The 25370-nt window shown below is 37.3% G+C and overlaps 1 long non-coding RNA gene across 2 annotated transcripts; it reads left to right on the forward strand.

Moving 5' to 3' along the window:
- Positions 1-4966: 4966 nt before the first annotated feature.
- Positions 4967-7619, forward strand: LOC135449811 (uncharacterized). 2 transcript variants are annotated; one of them, XR_010440856.1, is made up of 3 exons: positions 4967-5005; positions 5100-5321; positions 6649-7619. It is a non-coding gene; the product is annotated as an uncharacterized LOC135449811 (long non-coding RNA). The 2 variants fall into 2 exon arrangements; XR_010440866.1 differs by having other exon boundaries at positions 4970-5005; positions 5100-5187.
- The last annotated feature ends 17751 nt before the right edge of the window (positions 7620-25370 follow it).

Below are 25370 nucleotides of genomic sequence, written 5' to 3' on the forward strand. Positions count from 1 at the left end.
AAAAAACCCTGCTATTTTAAGGGTAGATTTCAGATGCATGTTGAGGTTAAATAGTGATAGAAGGGTGCTAAATGAAGCCTTATCAGGTTACCATGCATCAGAACTGTGATAAGGCTTCCTCAGGATAGTATCAAATGGAACAAGGGTCTATTCAGAAAAGCTTGACGGAAGACACACCGTTACAGTGGGACCTGTCTAATTGACAGCATGGCTTAAGTGTGGAATTTCTGGTACATAGAACCTGGTGACTGCCTCGACTGCAGCAGTCTGTGCTGTGTTCAGGCTATTTCAGGGTCAGTTTTATGAGTTAACCAAAACCAGGGATCTGTATAAGCACGCAGGAAATTTTGCAACAAAAAGCTTCTCTTATCTTTTCTTTTTTGGCTATTTGTCACCATCAGAAAAATATGAAATGTTCATAAATAATGAAGTATCATGCATCTCTGAACCTCAGTAACTTTTTTTTTTTTTTAAAGTTATTTATGCTGGACTGATTTACCATCTTTTTCCCTAATTTTTAGGCAGGGCCTTAGCTCTCTCAAAGGTTCTCAGGGTGACCTCATCTTCAAAGTGATTCATGGAAGGAGAAGACACAGACAACTGGACACATGCAGGAATCATCTATTTAAATGAGTTTTAATTTTGGTACTTTCTGTTTGGATGTCCCACTTCTGTTTCTATACGTCCTTACAAAGCTCTGTTGCTATTGAAAAGAATTTTATTTTATCATAAGTTGACAGTGAAGTAAGTAAAGAAAAATTTAAATGAAGTTATATTGTTTGGTCTTGGTCCCATTCCATGGACATGGAAACTGTTTAATTTACAGAGATGACATACACCCATATGTCATTCCACAATAATCTTTGTGTAAGAAAATGCTTATTTGAGAATTGCAGAGTCTAGGAAATAAATAATGGCTGGAAAGAAATGGAAAGACCAAAAGCTAAGGTTTTGGGGTGTTTAGATAAAGAGCTGTGCCACTGGTTATCGCCTTCTGATCTTCCTTGAAAGATGAATATCAGATATTTTAAGCATCTAAACATACAAAGGGTTGAAAGAGAATCAGAGCAGAATGTTGTTTTTTTTTTTCCTTCCAGGCATGAGTTTACTATTTGCAGTAAAAAAAATCCTATAAAGAGTGTTCAGTAGAGCCTATAACCTACTAGTGGCCCTCTTGAAAAAATTTATGAACAGCAAAATGTGTTGTATTTAATAAAAGAGTTAACATTAAATCAAGACACTATTTGTCTCAGAGAGTGCAAATTTGCTGTTGAGACAGATTAACTGGAAGAAAGCACAAGTCACAGAAAACAGAGGGGAAAATCAGAGTCTCTGATAAAAGAAGACTCCATGTAAACAAATGATGCTGGCTCAAAAGGCAAGCAAGATTTAAAAAGGGGAATATAATTCCTAAGAGAAAAAAAAAAAAAAGAAAAAAGTATGTGTTTGGTAAAGGAGTAAGGGAACAGAGTAGTTGAAAGGGTAACAGGAATGTAAAGGCCATTTTGAAATGCCTTGTTCTGGAATGTTGTCTTTCTGCATATATACACCGACCCTACAAATTGCTAAAGAACTGAAAGAAGGAAACTGAAATGAGGATTTCTGGACTGAGGTAGAAAGCCTCTTAAAAAATTCACTTTTGAAAAATGAGAATTACACACTATTGCACAAGTATGGCTGTATAAATAATTGGCCCAGTATTTGTGCTTAGAATCTTCTTTCCATTGCATCATTTGAGATATGATGAAAACCAGATACAACTAAGAAAGTAACATGGTTAGGAATGTTTTTACCACAGAAGGGAAAAAAGTTTCAAACACCAACTCTCTTTGGGGTTTTCTTGAAAGCTTTTTGTGTTGTAAATTTTGGAAAGTCACGCCAGCTTTTACAGTCTACTACTTCTTGCTTTAAAAGTACTCTCTTATGCAATACAAGACTTCAATAGATGTACCTGGACTTAAAATATCAGAGATCTTCTCTGGTTTATATTGCATATTCTACATAAGTTGGAACAGTCTTCAGCACTGTTAATAGTACTTTAATTGCATAAAGAAGTACACAGTTCATTACCTACTATAGTCAACTCCCTTTTTTATCTAACTTGATAGAATGGGAAACACTGAAATGGGAGGGTTCTTTATTTTACATTGAAAAGTCGAATGACAAGTGGAATAAGTTGTTTGCATCCAATCTTAGGTGCTAGGAATTGCTTGACTCGACTCAAAATTCTGACTGAGTTTATTTGAGTTTTCATCTTGATTTTGGTTTCAATTTTTGTCTTTGACAATAAGAAAAGAAATATATGCATGCTACTAAACAGTAGCAACTTAAACAAAACATCTCAGAATTTATGTTCATGTTTTGCTCCAGACAACATTCAAAACTCTCTTACCTCTACAGGCAAAGTGTGACAGACTGAAAAGGTAAAGTTCTTAATTTTTGCACAAATTTTTATGTATTATAATGTACAAAAGTTTTTTTTTTGTTGTTTATTTGATGTTAGTTTATTCTTGAAATACTAATATAGCTAATTTTTTCTGCTGCTAGAACGGGAAGAAATTATAGCATAAATCTGGAGTAAAAAGAAAAAGGTGTGCATAAAGCAGCAATATTAGAAGAAATTTTGTTATAACATTGTTTACAGACAGCTATTTCTAGGGATTTTAAATGTTTACTTGAAGACCAAGGTACTTTTAAAAGCATGTAAATTTTATTGACCATCTTAAGTGTGCTCAACTGATATCAATATCTGCATGTACAAAGAATGCTAGGAAGAAAATTTAGGATTATCCTGCCAAATTTTCTCTCTGGATCTGAGCATTGAGAAAATTTTCTGAATGATATACAACTATGTAAATTAATTATTTACAATATCAACATATTAAAGAAAGCCAAAAAACAACAAATATTCTTTCTGTGTTATATTAGACATCAGCACCCTAGTGGCAAAAAATGAAGAGAAATTAAAATTGACTCTAGTCTCTAGAGTAAATTTAGGTAACATTGAATATTTAAAAGAAAACCAAAAATTTGAGGAAAATATAATTGCAGGAATCTTTAGCATTCTTGTGATAAGCTTTTCTTATTTTTTATACTTCTTATGTTAGGATAACACTGTTCTTAATAGCAGTAATTTTTTGTCATCCTGGTTTTTTTGCCATACTGACCAAGAATTTTGTGCAACTTTGAGAAAATTCAACAAAATTACTTGACTCATTCTGCCTTTAGAGGATTATCTGTTCCCCACTGATGTCAACTTTTGACATCTGTGTGTTCAGTGTACACAACTTGGTACATATTGAATATATCAACAGCAATGGGAGTCATGGGTATCTGGGGATCGTTTCACTGACTACCAAAGTGCATCCACCTCTTGGGGAAAAGTTATTCCAACATAAACAATTGTGATATCGCCAACTTGCACAATATTTGATAATTTCTCTGTGGCCCAGATGTTCTCTAGTCTTCACATATGCAGATATAGCTTTTATTTGGCAAAAAAAAAAAAAAAAAAGGATTTTTTACTACTCAGTGGAGGAGTCTGGGGCAGACTATAAAATTAAGCTTGAAGCATTAAAGGATTTTTGCCACAAAACCCCTACAACTACTTAATATAAAGTGATCATCCTTTATGTTTTTATTATTAGGCATGATCTGGAGGGGAGGAAAATCTGATGCAGGGAACTTGGGAGAGCTCTAGTGTGTCTTTTAAGTCCTTAATATTGTGAATGCTATTCTTTAGGAAGAATAAGCAAACATGGCAGGAATTCAAACTCTACGCAGTGTAATTCTAGTTGCACAAAGACATTCAGTTTTATTTTCCTACAGACATCTGGAGAGCAAGGCCACCTTTTTTTTCAAATGTCAGGACTTCCATGCCACAGAATTTCCTTGTTAAGTAGTTTCTATATTTTACTGAACTTCAATTAATTAGAATATAAAATAGGAATCTTGAAAATTTTGTTCATGCTGCACCCTTGACAGATAAGACATTAGTCTGATAACAGCATTATAAAGTTTACACTAATTATGTTGCTTTTTCTCTTACATTTATAAGGTGATACATTACATATAAAAAGTTTCTTTAAAAAAAATCAACATATTTTCTTAATACACTCAAAGGTGACATTTTCACAGCCAAATTTCCTTGCTAATAACTTGAGACAGCATGTGTTCAAACTAAGTTATCACAATATAAATGGTTTAATGAAAGTTTCAAATGGTACTTCTGAATTGAACTTGGATTTAGCTGAGAAGGTTTTCTCACAACTCTGTATGCCTCCAAAGAGAGAGGTTAATCCTTAGGAATGCTAGAGAATCGCTGGGTAAACTGATAATAGTACATTTTTATGATTCTGTCAAGTATAGCCACAATTAAAAAGTCCCTTTGTGGACTGAACACAAAGGCCTTGCAAGCCGCAAGTGGTCTGTGGGCTGTGATACAGAGAATCTTAAGCTGGTGGATATTGACGTAGCCCCATTAAAGTCAATGGCATTAACACCTCTTTTATACCAGCTAACAATCTGGCCTGTGATCTGCCCCCTACTCTCTCCATTATACACTCTGTTAACAGATTGTCAGACATCCCTTGAGAGAAAATGTATATCCTGCTAGACAAACTACTTTTACATCTACACATGATTTTCAAACCAAAAGTTTGATTGGAAGCCCAGTAAAATAAAATAAGCTTCTAGAAAAAGTGCTTACTTTCTAACATTTTCCCTTTTCTTTTTTCTTTTTTTAAAGTTCTAATCTAGGAACAGTACAACAAGGAAGTCAAAGACAGCCTCAATAGAGCTATTATTTCCCCTCTTGCACAGGTGGTAGACTCAGTTTTTCCCCTCCCAGTGTTATGGCCAGTGCAGCTGTATCAGAGCATGTATAATTAATTAATTATACATGCCTTAGTATATAATTAAGTATAGGGGTGGTGTAGGGGGATACATCAATGACTTTATAGAAGAAGAGAAATAGGAGGCATATTGTAACTCTGATTCACAGTTTGTAGGTTTCTCCACCCCCTGGGGCAATGCAACTGCCCTCTGTAATTGAACCCTCAGCTTGTACCTCTTTTTTTTTTTTTTTTTTTTTTAAACAGCAGAACAACAACATCAATGAATAAAGAGACTGTGCTCTAGAGTTCAACTTCAGCCAAGTTGCAAGGACAAGAGACTTAGATCTCAGAGGTAACAAAACTGAAGGCAGTGACTGCTGAATAAGTGTGGAATGCAAAGCAAGATATTGCCAATGCAATTAGAAGTGCAGCAGTGAATTTCACCACAGATGAGATCTAGTTGCAACACTGGATAACATGTACATGGTAGGGTTTTTTTCCAAGTGATTGAACTCACTCTTAGTAGAATTTTAAAGCCTGTAAAGAAAGAAAAGCCACCCTGGAAGAGAAACTCCTGGCAGTGTGGTTATATTGAAGTCTGACAGGATTGCAAACATTTATTTAGATGATAAACTGTAATTCACGTGATTTGGTTTTTATAGGGTGTATTTAGGCACACAGTTTTAACATCAGTCTCTACCTTCTCTCCCACATGTGCATCTTGAGCATCTCCTTGCTGTCATTATTCTGAAAGAGAAACAGAGAACAGGGTAATTTTTCTTCTGTCTGTTGTTGGAAGGCTAATGAATGTCTTTAGCTTTTTGTATTTTTATTTCCATTATGCTGGGAAAAATATGTTAGTAAAAGTTCAAGTAAAGATTGCCTTTACCATGAAAAAAAAAGTTACACGAGCTTCATGTTCTTAGAAAAAAGTGAATAATCAGAAATAAGCTAAGTTGAAGCTGAATGACTCTGCCAGTTTTGTGGGACAGCAGTTAGCCTTGATTTTAATACTAGCTGTCAGACATCCAGTGTAATATTTATTCTTGCCTTTCCATCATTGAAAGTGTAAAGACACCTCTTGGTTATTGCTCAGATGAGAAAATATGTGTGTAAGGTTTGTTGTACTTCATATGTGGCAGTCTTCTGTGCATCAGAAAGACTGTGCTGAAAAGCCTTGCAGATTGTAGTTTTTGCAATAATTTACTTGACTACAAAGGGATTTTCTTAAGACTTCAGAGGAAGGTGGGGTGTCTGGGGATTGATTTGTAGTCAAAATGGTGTGAATGTGGATGAGTCCATTCTCTCAAGACATCATTCTCAACAGGGTTATTTATGGCTTCTGCAATTTCCTAAATGAATGTATTTCAGAAGGACATGGGATACTAACATCCCAAATACTACTTCCTATATTTGTTCAGTAATGGTGTGATTTAAACTACCTACACCCACACACCCACACACACAGAGTGCTTTACCTCCAAACTCATTAAAATACAGTATGATATCTGATATTTTCACGAGAAAAACACACTGCTATGCAGGGTCAAATGACTGGTTTCCATCCCAAAGCTGTTACAAAGTAAATTCTCAATAACTAAATGTTATGTTGGGTTTGGTTCCCTGTCTTAAATCCCACTACGTAATAGAAGTTAATTCTATTTTTCTAGATTTTTTTTCTCTCCTTTCAGAGAAAAAAAGGTTATTTCAGGTTATTTTTTAATAGTAGTAGAAACAGCTATCAGTTTAAGCTACCTTAACATCAAGGTAAAGCATTGGCTATAAAGAGCCTGTTTTCTTTCTCTGTTAACAGCGAAGATGCTTCTTCTGCTCCTCATGTTTGAACAGCAGCTGAGCCATGTAGGAGAAAGCATTCCCAGAAAAAGGAGCTCCAGGCAGAGACTGCAGCAACACAGTTCTTGAACATCCATTGACATTAACCTTGACATGGCTCAAATGATAATGAAACTGGTCTCTGGTGCATCTTTACATACTCTCTGTTATCATCCCAGGGTAAATAATGTGAGCCCAGTATGATGATGTAATTGAAGTACTCTTCAATATTCACCATTTGTACAGCTGTCGTGGCTTAACCCCTGCTGGCAACTCAGCACTACTCAGCAATCCACTCAGTCTCCCCTCCCACATGGAATGGGGAGGAGAATTACAAAAAGGTAAAACCTGCAGGTTGAGATGAGAACAGTTTGATAATTCAAACAAGGTGAAATATAATAATAATAATAAATTATAACGAGAAGGAGAGAGAAGAATAAGACCCAAGGAAAAAGGTGATGGAGGATACAATTACTCAATACCTGCTGGCTTGTGCCCAGCCCAACCCTGAGCAGGAATTGGCAGATCCCAGCTAACTCCCCTCAATTTATATACTGAGCATGACAGTTTATTTCATGGAATATCTGCTTGGCTAGTTTGAGTCAACTATTCTGGCTATGCTCCTTCCTGGCTTCTTGTGCACCTGCTTGCTGTCAGAGTATAAGAGTCTGAAAAGTCCTTGATTTAGAGAAAACACTACTGAGCAAAAACCAAAACATCACTATGTTGTCAACATTACTCTCACACTAAATCAAACACACAGCTCTGTACCAGTTACATGAAAGAAAATTAACTCTGTCCCAGCCAAAAATAGGATAACAGATGACCTAAAATTGCAGAACTTTATCAGCTATTTTCAATTTTAAAATATTTTTCTATCAAAATTTGTAAGTTTTTTACAAAAACAAATAGAAATTCAAAACAGTTTTATCACTTCCCTTTCAATGTGGAGAACAGCTAGACACATACTTTTTTATCTCCATCAACACCTGCTATGTGGATTTTTTCACAGCAAAGGCACTACTATTCACATCAGTAATTAGTTTTCTTGAGAACCTGTGAGTCTGCCTTTGAACAGACTGAACATTTATCATAAAAAGATAATGATGACAAAAAGTGGATACTTTTTTTAGATGGTCTGTGCTTCTGTAGCTTCTGTGGTGTTTCATACTTCAGAACCAAACTCATAATCCAATGCCTGTGACTCAAAGCATTGTGGATTTTGAAATGCTCCTCAGTTTCAATTTACTTTTCTGTGCCTGTTAGTCTACAAAAGATTTTGTGCAATGCTGACCCTCCTCGCTTTTTGTTCTTGTACATTGCAGCATTTGGTGCATCCAGTTAGTATCAATTGTTCAGAAGCTCTGGAAAATATTACCATTATGGCAGTGACTTTTAGGAAGTTCGGAAGAAAGCCAATTAATTTGAATTGCTGCAATTCTGTTAAACTACTTGGGGTTATGACTATTCATATTAGCAAATGATTGTGTTTCCATTGTGCCTAAGGAATGAATATGTATTTGATAGCATTCCCCTACAGTCTTGTGTTCAGCTTTATTACATTTGCCTGGAAGCAATGTCATTTTTTTCTCTACCTGTACAACTAATAACAGCAGTAGTCCATCTCTTCTGCATTTTCTGCTTGTTCAGCAGCTGTTTTGTTTCATAGTTTGATCTCAGCATCTGATGTCACTCCTCCATTAATTCATTGATTAAAAACCTCAGAAGATAGCAATGAGTATTAATAAAAATACTTGTTGTCTCTACCATCCATCTTGATGTTAGTTTTCTGGAAGGCATTCCAAGCTTACAGAAGCTGCAAGAAATATCACCAAAGGCAGGTATCCTAAGAGATATGAAATAGAAGTGGATCCTCTTCTGTGTTTGTGCAAAAATTAAAAAAAAAAAAATAAAGAAAAGAAAAAAGAGAACATGAAGGCTACACCTAAGGGAAAAATTAGAGACTGAGACTGTGATTATGAAACACAAATTTCATGTCATTTTCTCTTACATTTTAGTTTCTGCAGGAATGATCTTGCAAACAACACAAACAATTCCTCTTTGCTAAACTGCATGTGCTTTCCAGATTTCTTCTAATTTACATATTTCTTTTTTTTTTCTTATATGTAATGTATTTAGTAAGACCATGGCACAGTCAAAGAAAAAGATGGAAAAAGAGTAAAATAATTTTTTTTTTCTTTTCTGAAGTCTGATATAAAGAGACTTTGTACTCTTTAGCCAGAGAGAAGGACTACACGAGAGCTGAAAGATAAGGTGAGAATATGAGAATTGACAGTAGTCTGAAAAAGGAGCATATCTTATATAGAAAGGCAGATAATCAAACAGAAAATACAATTTTGGATCTACAGATTGCTATCTTACATGTGCCCTAAAAATTTGTCATCTTTAAAGATTCATCTTCCATTACTATCAATCCAGGTATTCTATAACTATATATGATGCAGGGAGCTGTATATGAGGTAAAAGGCTGCATGATTCCTAAAATTTAAAGATCCTTACATGTTCAGTCACAACAAACAAAACCAATTCGGTTTTTTTCCAATTAGAGCTCCTACTGCTTTGGCTCCCTCCATTCCTATGGCACTCCAAGGGTCCACATGGGCTTGCTTTGTTTTAAAAAGTTTGTTCTAGAATCTCAGGTAAATCTGCTTCTAGAGGAGAAGATGTACTACACTATTCCCTCATAATTCTGAAAAAGAATGCTGATACTGTATATCTCTAGGAATCCTGCTTTACATTTTCTTTTTAAATTAGAATGAAATGTATATCATATGCATGATAAGATGGATCTCATTCATACACATCAAACTACATCGTCTCTGGCTGTTAAACGCTCAAATCTTTTTTCTAATGCCCATGCAAATCATTGACTTCACTGAGGTTACAGTGACATAAGTGAGACCACAATTTGACCTGCTGTGGAAAGATGTTACAGCAGAAGGCAATTAACAACAATCTATATTGGTACATACTGTCCCACAATGTGTTTCTCATTGGCACTTTAATCAAAGGGGGGTTTATGACAGATTTCTGTGTGGTATTTTTCAACAATCTAAGGAGTGAACTATTGGTAATTGCAGTTGAGTTATTCTTATTTACAGAAGCTACACTTAGAGATTCAAGGGAAGAGGACCTTAGTTTTTTAAAGACTTGCAGTTATTGACTGTGTTGATTAACTCCATGCTTGCTCATTTTTTCCAAGAAACAGAGAAAAGTTCTTAACGGAGCTATGATGAAAATAATCACTGCATTTTTTTGCCGCTAATGATGTACTGATAGAGTGATCTAAACTTTCTGGTTATAGTTAAAAAAGTAAGTGCCATACTTCTGAGTTGTCTTTCTATATTTGTATGTGGATATTATGGTTCTCTGCCATTTCATAAAGATCTAATTTAATTTTAATGAGTTTTGCTTGGTATAATAAAATATTCTGACTTAATTCTTGTTGAATATACTAGAAGAAACGCTACTAGACTTAAAAGATATTTTAGTAAGGGAATAGAGATAATTGATATTTTCTATTGGTTTTGGACAGTCCTTATTCATTACTTAATCACCATATGTTTAATGGATTTTGAGTTTTGAGCATTTCTTCCTGCCTATAGGATTCAGATTTTCTGAAAATATGATGTATGCAAGTGCAACTAGGATAACTGTTGAATTACAAAAATTTTTCATTGCTCTTCTGTCGGATCTCAAGATCTCAGTCCTGAGATGCTGAGCCTCCGAGACCACCTTGGGGGGCTCGGGAGTCCTGGAATGTTGCCAGAAGTGTCTGGTGGCAGGACTTTAACCCTACACAGGAGACGACAAGGATGAGGGCTTCACAGGGTGAATGGTGAAGGGATTAGTTAATTAGAGAGTGAGAAACAGGGTTTAGGATTTATGTACAGGGGGGTTTAGAGGAGTAAGATGGAGGAATTGGGGTGTGTCCTGTCCTCCTTCTTCTTCCTCTTCTCCTCCATCTTCTTTGGCCATGGTGGCACTTTTGGATTGGTTATTACTGAGAGTGCACCGAGTTATAAGAATAGATGGTATTGGGGAAAAATGATAAATATTGTACACGTAACAATGGGTATAAAGATACGTGGCTGCCCGGGAGGGCAGACAGTGTGCCCATGGCTGACTGCTGAGCAGATCTCTGGTGGCTGAAAGAACATCTTTTAGATAAACAATTAATAAACATAAAAACCGAAAGAAGAACTGAAGCCTCTTCTCGTCCTTCGATATGCGGGCTGCCCCAAGGCCACCCCGGGCCTTTTCAGGCCCCTCAAACAGCCGAGATAAACCGGACACTCTTCCTCTCTTTGTTAGTAAAAGAACTCAATGAAACACATAACTTCTGTTTCTCTGGAGTTTAGAATAGTCTTTCAGCCAATCTATGCTTAATATTTAAGCTAAAACTAAAATAGTGGTGATGGTTTCATTGCACTTGTAGAATTTTTGTTCTTTTACAGGCTTCTCAAGATTGAAATACACACGTAATACTGAATTAATTACAAATGACTATTGTATCTCAAAAGATTTATATCAGAAATTACCTATCCTTTTTAGATCTAGCTGAGCAAATGAAATCAGCTTTCTTATTTTAAAATAATATCTCAACTGAAACTGATTATCATTTCAGAATCTAAATCAAAATATCAAGGAGCCTGAAAAAACTTGCTTGGTTTTGGAGGAAATTTTTGGGAAGGGAGCATGTGCTTTAGGATTTTTTTCCTAGATTACATCATTATGATCAAGTAAGCCTCTGGCAGTTTCCTTTTAATTGCTTATTTGCATCCAGGTTTTGAAATGTGTGCTTGAAGCAGAGCCTATGTCTCCTTGGAAGACAAATATTCACTGATTTTGGGGCTGTTGCAGCTAAAACAGTTAAATAGTTTCAATTGAAAAAGTTTCTTGGACCCTTTTTAGTAAAGATCACTTAATTGTGGAAGGATCCCTGTGTTTTTTGAGTTGTATATGTAAGTGTCAGATGGGATTTGCTAAAATGTGATAAAGCTGAGCTATTCAGGTTTAAGAATGTGGTTTCTTTATTTAGCTGTGTAAGGAAACCCTCTCAAAAAAAAAAACGAAAAGCAAAATCCTAAGCATTTGTAAACTGTCTTTTGTAAAGAGTGTATTTAATTTTGTAGACTTATGGTAATTTCAGATTTCAATTATGTATCTGTCCTTCTATGTACAAATTACTTGATTTTTGTGCTTTTGAAAGTTCTGTCTTTGATGCTTAGGCCTTATTTTGATTCTCTGTTGGCAATGCTTAATGAAGCACAGTGGGCCAAAAAATAAACAAGCAGAATTTTATTTTATCTATTTGTCCTCATTTCAGTATATAGTAAGTTTGACTAGTCATGTTCGAAATACTAAGTAAGTAATTAGGTTCTGTCCATGTACCTTTTAAAAGTCCATATGACATCCACATTCTAGCTAAATGGAGATTGAAATGTCATTGTTTCCTGCTACCGTTGATGTGGCATATGTTAGCTATTTTGTCCAAACTACCCAAGGAAAGTGAGCTGAGAAAGGAGTGAGCAAAAAATTCTAGTGTTTTTGTATGTTAACACAAAAATTCAAGAACACCTCAAATGAGCAGACACTCCTGTGGGCAAAGATGCTCTGACCTTTTTTTACAGAGCACTTGAGTTTTGCGACTATTGAAAACTACTGATTACCTTCACAGTATTTTTCATGGAACAAAATATTGAAATTAAGCACAATTAGAGCTAAAAAGATTATAGTATAGAGCATCCAATGTTTTTATTTCTCAGTGACTGTTTTCATAACACTTGACCTGAGAAAAACTTGAAAACCAGTTTTAGTTAGAGAGTTCACATTATCAATGGTGCAGTAGACAAAAGAATCTTTTATATATCACAGTAAAGGAAGTTAATAATTTCATAGCATTTGTAACTTCCACGTCTTTTCCTGAGGAGAATGAAAATGAAGTACTGAACATTGTTTTCATTTTCAAATGAAAACTTCTTGTGAATGGGTTTTACTAACTGTGTATTGGTATGTCTACAAATGGAGATATCAAAGAATCTGGAAGAAAGTCACATAATGTATAGTTATGCATGAAGAATATGCATGTGGAACATGCAAATTTCACTTTGTTAGACATATTTTTTCTATTTAGGATGTAGTTTCTATACTAGTTTTCTGTGCCTTCATACTAAAAAATTTTCAACTAATTTTATTTCCAGAATAGGGAGAACACACTCTCAGCACATCCGCAGATGATGACACATTCTGTGCATTATATCTAAATTGAAAAATTTGAATACATCCAAAGGGAATGCTCCCCAAAACCTCAGAAACTTCTCTGCAACAAATACTGACAACTTCAGATCCTCATCCCAACCTTCCAAATCAAAGGACTTGATCTTAACAAACGTGTCAGAGTTTAATATATTAAGACCAAAATAAAATTGGAGTTTACATCGAGTTTGTATCATATTTATGCAATTTATTGCTACACAATATTCAGACTTTAGACTAAAGTCTACTGAAAGTAATGGAAATATTTCTTTCAGAGCATTTAGCATAGTAGGGTGACTTGGAAATACCACAAAATTAGGAAATTCTGAGCAAGCTGACTCAAATACTGTAGCCAATTTAAGAGTATCTCCTCCCCAGGAGGAGAACTGCAGCTGCAATGCTTGCACAAGATATCTCCATAGAGATGGTTTGGGTATCATTACAAAATGAGGACTGTGGAGATAGAATTTTAAGCTCTGTGAAAGAATACTGTGTCAATACAAATTATTTAGGCTAGTGGAAATCTGGTAAGTTTCAGAAAATATGTAAATGTAGTGCTAAGGCAGGAAACTGCTTCCTCCACACAGCACAATCAGAGCATATTTATTTTGTTAATGTTATGTTACCATAAAATAATAAAGGAAATTAAATCAGAATTTAATTGTTCATCATATTGCAGAACACATTGTATCTCAAGCTGTCATGGAAACTGGTTATCATTTCTTTGATCTTTAAATCAGACACACAAAAATAGTTGAGGAAAGATAGAGGGATCACAATATTTGTATGAGAAAGATTAATGAGCTGTCTAAGCTGATTGCTTTTGCAGTAACACATATTTCATTATATTGCATGATGCATAAAATAATTATTTTTTAAAAGTTTAAATGAAAAAATCCTTTTCTGTGTATCTATACAGATATAATGTATGCATACCAAGCCATGAGTTTTACTTTCTAATTATAGCAATTTTGCTAGTGGTAAAATATGCAATGTACCCTACCTATTTCAAAAGTCTATCTGTTGATGATTTTCTTCCAAGCACTTTTTCCTAGCCACTTGTCATATGATTGCATTTTACAGTATAATATGAATGCATTCATGGAGAATTCATTTGGTTCTATTCATAGTACACCCGAAACAACATAAAGGATTGCACTCTGTTTCTCTTTCCCCCTAGCTACTGAGGAAAATATTTATCAGGTATCAATATTTCAGTATCTCTATTGAGCATTCAGGTCAATTGTTGGAGGTCAGAAGTTCACATAATAAAGTTGATGTATTTTTAAGCCACACAAAATAATCATATATATATATATTCAATTGAAATTTAAAAAAAATGTTTACATGTTCTTCATTCAGTATTAAAGAAAAAATTAAAAAAAAATTAAAGCTATAGGTTTTTCTGTTTTATTTTTTTCCTACCGCAATATAAAAAAACAAAATCAATCATAAAGTATATTATCTTTATGCGATAATTAAAAAAATTATAATTAAAAAGGAGGGGTTTTATTCTTAATCCTTATTCATATATGAAAAATAAAAACATAATTCTAAAAAGTCACTTCAAGTTTGAATGTGAAACCCCAGTTTTCATGGAATCATAGAATGGTTTGGTTTGACAGGACTTGAAGATGACCTAGTTCTAATCCCTCTGCTATTGGCAGAGACCCCCTTCTACTAGGCCAGGGTGCTCAAAGCCCCATCCAGCCTAGTCCTGAATAATTCCATGTATGGGGCAAACTACAGTTTCTCTAGCCAAGCTGTTCTAGTATCTCATCACACTCATACATAGGAATTCTTCTTAATAGCTAATCCAAATCCACCCTCTTTCAATCTGAAGCCATTACTTCTTTTGCTATCACTTCATGTCCTTATGAAAAGTCCCTCTCCAACCATCTTGTGAGCTCCATTTGATTATGGAAAGGCTGATTTAAGGTCTCCTTGGAGCCTTCTCCATGCTCAGCAGCCCCAGCTGAACCTGCCTTCATAGAAAAGGTGCTCTAGTCTTATGATCTGTTTAGTGGCTTTACTCTGGACTTATTCCAATAAATCTAAGTTGTTCTTCTGTTAAGGGCTCCAGAGCTGGATGCAGTACTCCAAGAGTTGTCTCACAGAAGCAGAGCTGAGGGAAAGAATCAGCTCCCTTGCCCTGCTGGTCACACCTCTTTTGATGCAGCCCAGGATATCATTGATCTTCCGGGCTTCAGGTGTACATTGCTGAATCATAATGAGATTTTCATCTACAGACTTTCTTAAGTCCTTCTCTGGATGGCTCATACCAATTCATTCTCCTCACGGCCTGTATTGGTGTTGGGATTGTCCTGAAGCAGGTTCTGGATCTCACACTTGGTCTTGTTGAATGCTACAAGTTTCTCGCAGACCTTCCAAGCCTGTCAAGGTCCCTCTGGATGTCATCCCTTCCTTCCAGGGTGTCAACAGCACAACACAGCTTGATGCTGCCAGCAAACTTGCTGAGGATGCACTCAATTCCAATCTCCATGTCATCAACAAAGATGTTAAAAAAATTTGGTACCCATACCAACCCCTGAGGGGTTGCACTTATCACTGGTTTCCACATGGGCATCAAGCCATTGACCTCAACTCTGCAAGTGTGACCATGTAGTGAATTCCTCATCCACTAATTGGTCTTTCCATCAAATTCATGTGATGGCTGCTGGCTTAGCCACCTCTTTGGTCAGATCTCTCTGGACACATGGATGCATCTCATTAGGTGCCTTTTGCATCTTCAAGTTCCTTACATATTCTGAAATTTGGTTTTCACCTATAGCTGGCAGTTCATTTTCCCATTCTCTGCCTTTGCCATCTACAATGCAGGTGGTGTGGTGGAGCATTTTCCAATGAAGACTGAGACAAAAGCATCATTGAATACCTCAGACTTCTCTCTGTCCTGAGTAACCAAGTCTCCTGTTCCTTTCCAAAGAGGACTCACCTTTTCTGTAATCTTCCATTTATTATCCATGTGCATATAAATATTTTTCTTGTCGCACTTGAGGTCTCTGGCTAGACTGAATTCTATCAGGGCTTTAGGTGTCCTGGCTTGATAACAGACTGCTCAAACAGTTTCTCAGTTTTCCTCCAAGGCTACCTGCCCTTGCTTCCATTCTCTCTAAGCTTCAGGGTTCTTTTGTTTTGTTTGTTTGTTTGGGTTTTTTTGTTTTGTTTTGGTTTTTATTTGTTTGTTTTGTTTTGTTTTGTTTTGAGTTTGTCCAGGAGCTTTTGTTCACACAAGAACAAGGCTTCCTGGTGTTTTTGCCTAAATTTTTTGGGTGTGCAGCCTTCTGCTCTTGAAGGAGGTGATCCTGAATAATAACTAGATTTTAGGAAGCAGATCTCTGAAGAGGTCAAGGTCTGCTTTCCTGAAGCCCAGAGCAGTGAGTTTTCTGTGCACCCTCCTTGCTGCCCTAAGGATTTCAGTTTTCTTCACGAAAACAGTTAGATGGAATGCTTAAATGATCTCTTTATCAGATTCATAAGCAACAAGTAAAAATGTCATATCATATAGCTAGTTATGAATAGGGCTTATGACTTTATCAGAAAAGGAAAATAAAGCATATTTTCAAATATATAAGCATGAGGATTAAAATATTATATTCTTCTTTTTTAGTATCATCACTTTTTTTTCGTCTGAGATGGCTCAAAGGAACTGGTTACACTTTGTGGCCATTTAGGCTTTTGCCACCTGCATTTTAAAGATGTTGACTAGTAAATGTTAAGACTAACACAAATATAGTATTGATTGTGATGCTACATTAACTGATTAAACTAAGCACTTTACCAAGGCTTAGGAAACTTTTGTTGCATCAGACATAGCAAAACATAGACTGAAGATTTGAGAACATAATAATGACTTAATAGACTTTATTTTTTTCTGCAACTTACATGTGAGTTTATTCTCTTTTACCTAGGCCAGTAAGATGGCAGGGAGAACATAGGTGCTTGCACAGACACTGTAGATCTGTCCAGTTTTACTACTTTCCTTGTACTGTCCAAAACTCCCAGCACAGTGACCAGTGTATCTAATCTCTACATATTTTCTTTCACATTAAGTGTAGACACAGAGGCAGCTGTTCATGATGGCTAATTTTTTATAATATTTGGCTTCTTAGATAACTTTTCTGTCTATATGAATGTCAGCTCTTTTGTGATTCAACACCATAAGTACTTTAATATTTTTTCCACCAAAGAGTTTTTCTTTTTTCGGAATTTAAAAGTATGTGTTGTCAAGAAACTGTTAGCTGAAACTTTAGTATGAAATTTAAGTTAAAGAATCACAGAATCATAGAATGGTTTGGGTTAGAACAGACCTTCAATTGCCATCTACTCCAACCCCATAGCAAAGATCAGGGGCATTTTTGACTAGATCAGGTTACTCAGAGCCACATTCAACATAACCTGGAACGTTTCCAGGGATGGGGTGTCTATCAGCTCTCAAAAAATTGCTGTTTATACTGAGGTTATATACAGATTTAGTTTAGCACATATTCAGTCCATTATATTCATATCTAAGGATAAGAAAACCAAAATGTTGAAATCTGTGTTGCTTCAGTAGTTCAATTTGAGAGGACAAATGTTCAGAAGCTGGAAGTGATATTTTGGGTATCAGAAGTGTTTCTCCTGTTCCATCCGTAACTTCCAGGGAAACTTTGTCAACAGTTTTTGCATCAAAATGCAAAGAAAACTAAGAATTTTTTTGCCAGGTTCTTCAGTTGGATAATATCTGCTCTTTCTCATGAAGTTAGGCATTCAAAAGTGAAAGTAATAAAGAAATAATTAAAGGTTCTTATGCAATGATTGCAGAAAACCATAAGTGTTGAAAACACTACATGTATTCCTAGCACACACTGGTAATATCTTTGCTGTGTAAATAAATGAAATTGAATTGCTGGCTTGTCTATAAATTAAGAAAGTAGGTGAGTTGATATTTAAATAGTAGCACTTTGGTGCTGGTAATCTAATTTGTTATTGTGGAAGTGTAATTAATAGTAAAGGAATAAAAAATAACTTTTTATGCAGAAGTCTGTAATGACACACACTTTGCTTGAGACCAACTATATTTTTGCTCTTCTTTCTGAAGCCACACCAGCAGTCTCTCTGTTTTGCCTTCAAACATGACAACAGTTGGTGCTATATTATTGAGATGTTTGAGAAAAGTCAATTTAACTCTACTTTTAACTGTCCTCTAGCTATTCTTTTCTTTTTCACCAACCACTTCTTCTGTCACTTCTTCCAGAAGCCAGAAGAGGAACAGTGTCTTTCGTTTTTTTTTGTTGGCTCATTTTACAAGTTGGTCACTTGAATTAAATTAATTGATAGGTATTTTTCCCCATTGTAATCAGCTGGGATCTTGCCAAATGTCTCATTCTACACTGACTGACTGGACCACTCTACCTGAAAATCAAGATCATGATATACATCTGTGTGTGTGATTTTTTTTTTTTGAGTTTTTTTTGTTTAGTTGTTTCCTGGGTGACTTTTATTCAATTTAATTTGTTTTGTATAAGGTTTATTGGGGTTTTTGTAGGGGTATTAAATTTTAATTTATTTGAAAACTTCATATGTTTTCTGTAGTTTTGCCTCATTTTTAGAAGGATGGGTACTGAGAGAATGAAGCAAAAAGAAAGAGCATCTATATTTTTAATCAAAAAATGAAGTCAAAGTATGGCTAATTAAATATTAGGAAGGTAAATATTAAGCATAGATGTAATCACAATCTGCTTTCTGAAGCACTGCATTGATCAAAACGTCCCCAAACTTTTGGAATTCAAAAGTCAATAATGATGTAAGTGAGAACAGTTTCATTTTTATATGGGTAATTCCACTCCTTCAGGTCAGTCTGTCTCTCTTGGGCTCTACTGTAGTGGGTCAGTATGTTTTTTCATGTTCTAGTTCCTATTTTATAGGAGTTGTAAGCTTCAGATGCCATACTCCTGAGATGTTGAAGTGATTTTATATCAGTATTTTCTTGAAACATGATGTGTCGAAGCATAGGTTGCTTGAATCTATCTCTGGACTACTGTGTAGACATTTTCTGCATTATTTTAAGCCATGCTTTCTATTCTGCAAAGTGCAGTGGTATACTTTTTACTATTTTAAGGAAAACTTAAGTCTTACACTCCACAGAATATGTAAAAAAATGAAGGTTTGAGCAGAACATTTGACTCATGTGTGAAAAAAAAATATAAATGAAGAGTTGGAAATACACTATGTACTGCTTTAAAAAAAAGAATCAGGGTCAGAATTTTCTGTTCATATTTTAGGATATTACTCTACTATCATGAACTGATTAATGGAATGTTTGGATAATCATTATAAAGGCCAATTCTCCTAAAGAAGTTCAGTGTTTTGGTTTTGTCTACATTACCTCTGTCATCCATTTTTGATGTCAGTGTGCTGTGGTGTGTTCTTAAGTTCGTTAGTTTGCTCCCCCCATTTTCTGTATTACTTCCTGCTGCTACCCTGCCAGTTATGTTGCTATGGAAATGAAACTGCTCCTCCCTTGGTTTCTCTTATAAAGTGAAAGTTGTTTCCTCCTTGGGGTCAGTCAATCACTCTTTTTCTCCTCCCAGGTTTCGAGAATTTTCCATTCTCTGGGAGGTATGGTTGGCTGTAGCCCCGGAGCCCCTCCTATGATTTATAACAGTTGGTTACTTTAGTGTATCAGTTATGTTTCGTACCTCCAAATATGTATTTCTATTGGATAGCCGGGTTTCCCTGCCTTCTTCCCCCCTTTTCCCTTAAAACCCTCTCCTGCCCCTTGTTCGGGGCCATTTGCTGGGTGTTTTCCCCTCTTTGTTGGTGCTTCTGTAATAAACCGACAGTTTTACCCCCAGCAAGTGGTCGCCTCCTGATTCGTCTCTCACCGCGCTGCTCCGAGCTATCCCCCCAGCTCAGCCCGAGGCCAAAGCCGCCGAGGGGGGCTGTTTTCTGATGCGCAGGGGCCCTGGCCTTCGCCCCTCACCAGATAGCCGGATTCCAGGGCCGTTCACGCCCCCGCGCAGAGTGGCGGACCAACGTTGGGGCCTGAAATAATCAAAACAGACCCCTCGGAAGTGGAATTTTTAGTTTCCAGTGGACGCTGCACTACCTCGGGGGGGGGCAGGCTCCGTTGTAGGAGCGGCACTCCCTGTAGGATCGGAATCGGGAACCCTCGCACCCAGAGAGGACGGTTCCGGAGACGAAAATACCCCTCCTGATTTTTACTTAAATTGATTGTTTGGAGAGGAACCATATCTGTGAATCCTGCATACTTTTACGGCTCTCCTTTCATTTCAGTTTTACTCTCCCGAATGGTCTTCGAATTGACTACGCTGGCTCTCAATCCTTTTGTTGTTGACCGTACTGATGACCTGCGGATTCCTTCTGCCATCTGGGGAGCCGTGGGTCATCCCCCAGCCAAAAATCAACGTCTGGCGTGCCTTGGCCCAATCATTAGGACAGGACAGTATATGCCTCGACACCGGCGCAGCAGAGGACCCGATGTCGTCTTGCCTTGTGGGGATCCCTTTCTCCCCAGGCGAGTTCCCCCCTGCCTTCCAGTCTGCCCTTTCCCCCGTTTTGGCCCAGAGCCTAACTTTCCTCCCCGGTTTTGAACCCAGTAATGCCTGGAGAAGTGGAGTAGCTAGGCTCAGTCCTGCGCCCTCCGAGCCGACAGAACTGCATCTACTCGGTTCCGCCAACTCCTCAATTTGTTTTCAGTTTGAATATAGTTATGCCCCCATATATGAGGGCAGTGAGGTGGTCCGGCAGACAAAGAAACAATATCAAGCGAGCCAGTGGTGCCGCGCTGTTCTAAAAATCATGGGCCCCACCTCTACCAAGCGGACCCCTTACGCCCTTCCCAGGGGGGTGTTCTTGATTTGTGGCGATCGAGCGTGGGCAGGCATCCCCTCTGGTCTGATCGGAGGGCCGTGTACATTTGGCCAGCTAACGCTGTTTACCCCCAACATCACCCAAATTATCAATTGGAAAAGGAATAACATCACATCCAAATTGGCCAGATCTAAAAGAGATCTTAAAGATCTCACTGAAGATTGTGATGATAAAGTTACCCATTGGTCTCATTCTAAATCCGTCGCCTTTACCATTTTATTGCCATGGTTATCGGTGGCGAAATCTCTGGGTGAATTGGGCCGCCTGGAGTGTTGGGTGGTTAAACAAGCCAATTATACTTCAGCCGCGTTATACGACCTCCTTAAGGACGAGGAAATTACAAGGAAGGCAACGCTCCAAAACAGAGCAGCAATAGATTTTCTACTACTGCTCCATCACCATCACTGTGAGGAGTTTGAGGGCCTCTGCTGTCTGAACCTGTCCTCTCGGGCCGAGGACGCCAGACACTCCATCAAAAAACTCCAAGACCTCGTCCATCAGGTCAGGCAAGAGACATCAGACTGGCTGGGGGACATATTCAAGGGTTGGGGCCTTAGCGGGTGGGCCAGTTCGGTGTTAGAATCTGTTTGTAAAGTGGTTTTGAGCTTGATTGTATTTTGCATTTTGATCGTACTGATCCGTAGTTTGATCAAAGGACTAATAGCTAAAGCCACTCAACAACTGTCAATCATGCCGCACTTCCTCTGGAGGAACATTTTGAGCTGGAGGACCTCTCCTCAGAAGCCGGAGGAGATTCAGATGAAGAGGAATCCACAGAGCTGCCTCAAGAACGTAAGTGGGCTAGCGAACTCCAGCTCGAAGAAAGCGAAGATTGGCAGGACAAGCCGCAGACACCTTCCTTTTGAGTTGCATAGAAAATTTTAATTTTATTTGATAAGAAACGGGGAGATGCTGTGGTGTGTTCTTAAGTTCGTTAGTTTGCTCCCCCCATTTTCTGTATTACTTCCTGCTGCTACCCTGCCAGTTATGTTGCTATGGAAATGAAACTGCTCCTCCCTTGGTTTCTCTTATAAAGTGAAAGTTGTTTCCTCCTCGGGTCAGTCAATCACTCTTTTTCTCCTCCCAGGTTTCGAGAATTTTCCATTCTCTGGGAGGTATGGTTGGCTGTAGCCCCGGAGCCCCTCCTATGATTTATAACAGTTGGTTACTTTAGTGTATCAGTTATGTTTCGTACCTCCAAATATGTATTTCTATTGGATAGCCGGGTTTCCCTGCCTTCTTCCCCCCTTTTCCCTTAAAACCCTCTCCTGCCCCTTGTTCGGGGCCATTTGCTGGGTGTTTTCCCCTCTTTGTTGGTGCTTCTGTAATAAACCGACAGTTTTACCCCCAGCAAGTGGTCGCCTCCTGATTCGTCTCTCACCGCGCTGCTCCGAGCTATCCCCCCAGCTCAGCCCGAGGCCAAAGCCGCCGAGGGGGGCTGTTTTCTGATGCGCAGGGGCCCTGGCCTTCGCCCCTCACCAGATAGCCGGATTCCAGGGCCGTTCACGCCCCCGCGCATCAGTGAATGTAACTCAATATGTAAATATCTTGTTTTAGAAAGTGACGTTCCAACCACTATCAAGCAGCATCCTTGCTTTCCTAATCCATCCCTCACACGTCACACGACCAGTATCTCAAAACCCAAACTGGTGGCATCATGTAACTGGGCCCTCATGTCCTCTGATGCTTCATTGCTGCTAGCATTTCTTTTCAAGGCTTAATTCCAGCGTCTCAAATCTTTTAATCTACTCTTAAAGTTAAAATAAAATTAAGGGTGTTTTAGCGCTTTTATTTACTAACAGGCTTTCTTTCTTTGGGTTTGTTTATTTTGGTGTGTGTAGGGGAGTTTCTTTCTACTGTCAGCAATATAGATCCTTTTGTATCCCTGTGAAGACTTTTCTGTTCTTCTTCTCACAGTCATACCTGAGAACCTTTAGGTGCAGTCAGTGCAGATAGCGAATTCCAGTGCATTAGCTGCATGTCTTTAAAAAAAGCAAACATTTGGATTACTTGTCAGAAAACAAAGACATAAGCAACCCTAATCTTACTTTGTCTCCACATTCTTCTTAGTGGATGGATTCTGGCTGATTTAAACAAAATTTGACAGTTGGAAGTTTCAAAAATATGAAATTTTGCTTGTGCCTCTAGTAAGTCAGTATGTACACAGCCCTGGATTATCTGCAGAGCAGTCAGCCTCCTGCCCGAGTAGAAGCCACATTCCTTGTATGGTTAAAGTATGGAGGGGAATTGGAAGTAGAATGGACAGCACAAAATATAGGAAACAAAGCTCAGATAAATTAACAGGGAGTAGGGTGGTTGGAAAACTAATAGTTGTGATAGAGTAACTGGGGAATAAGAGGTTCAGGATGACATAGTGAGACAACAAATTTTGTATTTTATTTTCTTTCTACAGCCTATATATTGTCTAATATTTTTAATGTGGATCAATCTGTTTATGGTTGTACTATTACTGTTCCAACTCTGAGCTGCTGAATAGGCAATAATTTCCTGGCAACGATTCACCAAATGTTAAGTCGGTAGTTGCTAGATAAAAATGGTATCAATAGGAAAGTAAGTTCTGTGGAGATGAAGGTACATTTATGTAGTGAAAAATGAGACCGTGTCTCTCCTTAAAATACAGAAGATGTGAAATAAGTAAATTCACTCCCTTCTGCTGAATTTTTAGGTACCTTGTTATAAGGAAAAAAAAAAAAAAAGGAGACACCCCAGTAATTTTCTGGATTCTTCAGAATTGTGACTGAACATTTATCCTCGTCAAGAATACTAGGATAAGCAGCAAAACACCCACTGGCACTACTTGATAAAAAATGATCACGTTGCAACAAACCCCATGCATTTTCCTTTGTCTCACATGGTGAAAGCAGAGGAAGGGTTGTAAATGGGAAAGCAGGAGTGAATTGTTCTGCTTCTTGAAGCAATCCATCTTGATATCTGCTAGGAAGTGTATGAGAAGGTGCTGATGACATCAAGCCTAGAACTGGACATTGACACAGTGATATAAGGATGTCTGATCACTCTGTCTCAGCCATCCTCCTTCTAACCAAGGAATGAATCCCATTTACTCTTTTCCCTGCTCCTGGTTATAAACTAGTTTAACACATGTGTCATGGTCAAATTATGTAGACTTCCTTTCCTGGTTTAGCTACAATAGTCAAGCTCAGGGCTATAAATATCTCCAGAGAGCCCCAATTATGTTCCTACTTTATTTTCTTACTTTCTTTTTCTGTCCTGTTTCCTTATGCTCCATTTCACTGGCCTCATACCTCCCTTTCTCTGTCTAAATTAACTCCTATATAAACAACCTGCCCCTAATTACATTTTCCCAGATTCACTACTTGCATCCAAAATCTACTTACTTAGGCAATCTTGGCTTTATATGTTGTTACTGACGGTGAATGCCAATACTGATAATAACTTGCTGCTGCCAGTTATTATAATTCTACCACCCCCCTAGCCCCAGCTATCTGTAAAGTAACTTCCCCTTACTCACCTATGGCATCCAGCTTTCCATCATGATGCTGTTATTAACCTCTGTCAGCATGATCGTGTGCCGTGTCCACCCCAGTTTCTTGTGGCATCTCTCCAGCTGCTCCTCATATTCTGCTCTGCAGATCAACCTTAAGTCAGGGGTAAGTCACAAACCAAGACATTTCCCTGTAGACCTATCAATGGAATTTAAGACACTTAAATTTCTTTTGGGAGGCCTTTTGTTCCCTTCACAATTTGTCTCTGTACAGTGAAAGACAGCAATCTGCAAAACCAGCTAAAATATTTTACTCTGTGCTCCATGAACTCATAAAGCCATGAAATTCTACAATACCACATGAGGAAAAGAGAGAATTGATTTTTATAGAAAAAGACATACAGATATTAACTCAAATCAAATAGTTCAACATATTAATTTAAGATATGCTGATAAAATTTCCAATACTTGCTAAATTAACTTATTAGCTAGTGATGAATATGTCTAATAGGAAGACTCTACGTGAGCAATATTATGTTTAAATCCTGAGTCCAAAACCTCTAAAAAATTATCTGAAAAGGAGGTTTGCTATTTGCTGCATGACAAACAAATCTTTCCCCCCTTCCCCATATTTTGTCCAGAAATACCATCACAAAAATTTCTTTGCTTCCAAGAAATATGAAAAGTTTCTGGTTTTATAATGAAATCCAAGATTTCACTAGAAAAATGTAATTTTTACAAATTCCTGTCTAACCTGCTCATCCATGACCATACATGAAACAACTATTTATCTGTCTTTAGTGTCTACTTTGAGGAATATAGCTGCAAAATCAGGAAGAAAAATTAAGTAAAAATATTACCTTTTGGTGGCCTTCACAGTTATGTAACTTTTAATCAGAAATCAAAACAATTTGGTTTTGCTATGGAATTTTGATTATGAATCCACAAGATAACAATGTTAATTTCAATTAAATTTTGGCAGAAATTGTGGCTCTTTATTCCTATATTTGACTCACTTAAGTTCTAATTTTTTATGCTGTCACAGA

The sequence above is a fragment of the Zonotrichia leucophrys genome, chromosome 1 (genome assembly GCF_028769735.1).
Source record: "Zonotrichia leucophrys gambelii isolate GWCS_2022_RI chromosome 1, RI_Zleu_2.0, whole genome shotgun sequence".
In the NCBI taxonomy this organism is placed as follows: domain Eukaryota; kingdom Metazoa; phylum Chordata; class Aves; order Passeriformes; family Passerellidae; genus Zonotrichia; species Zonotrichia leucophrys.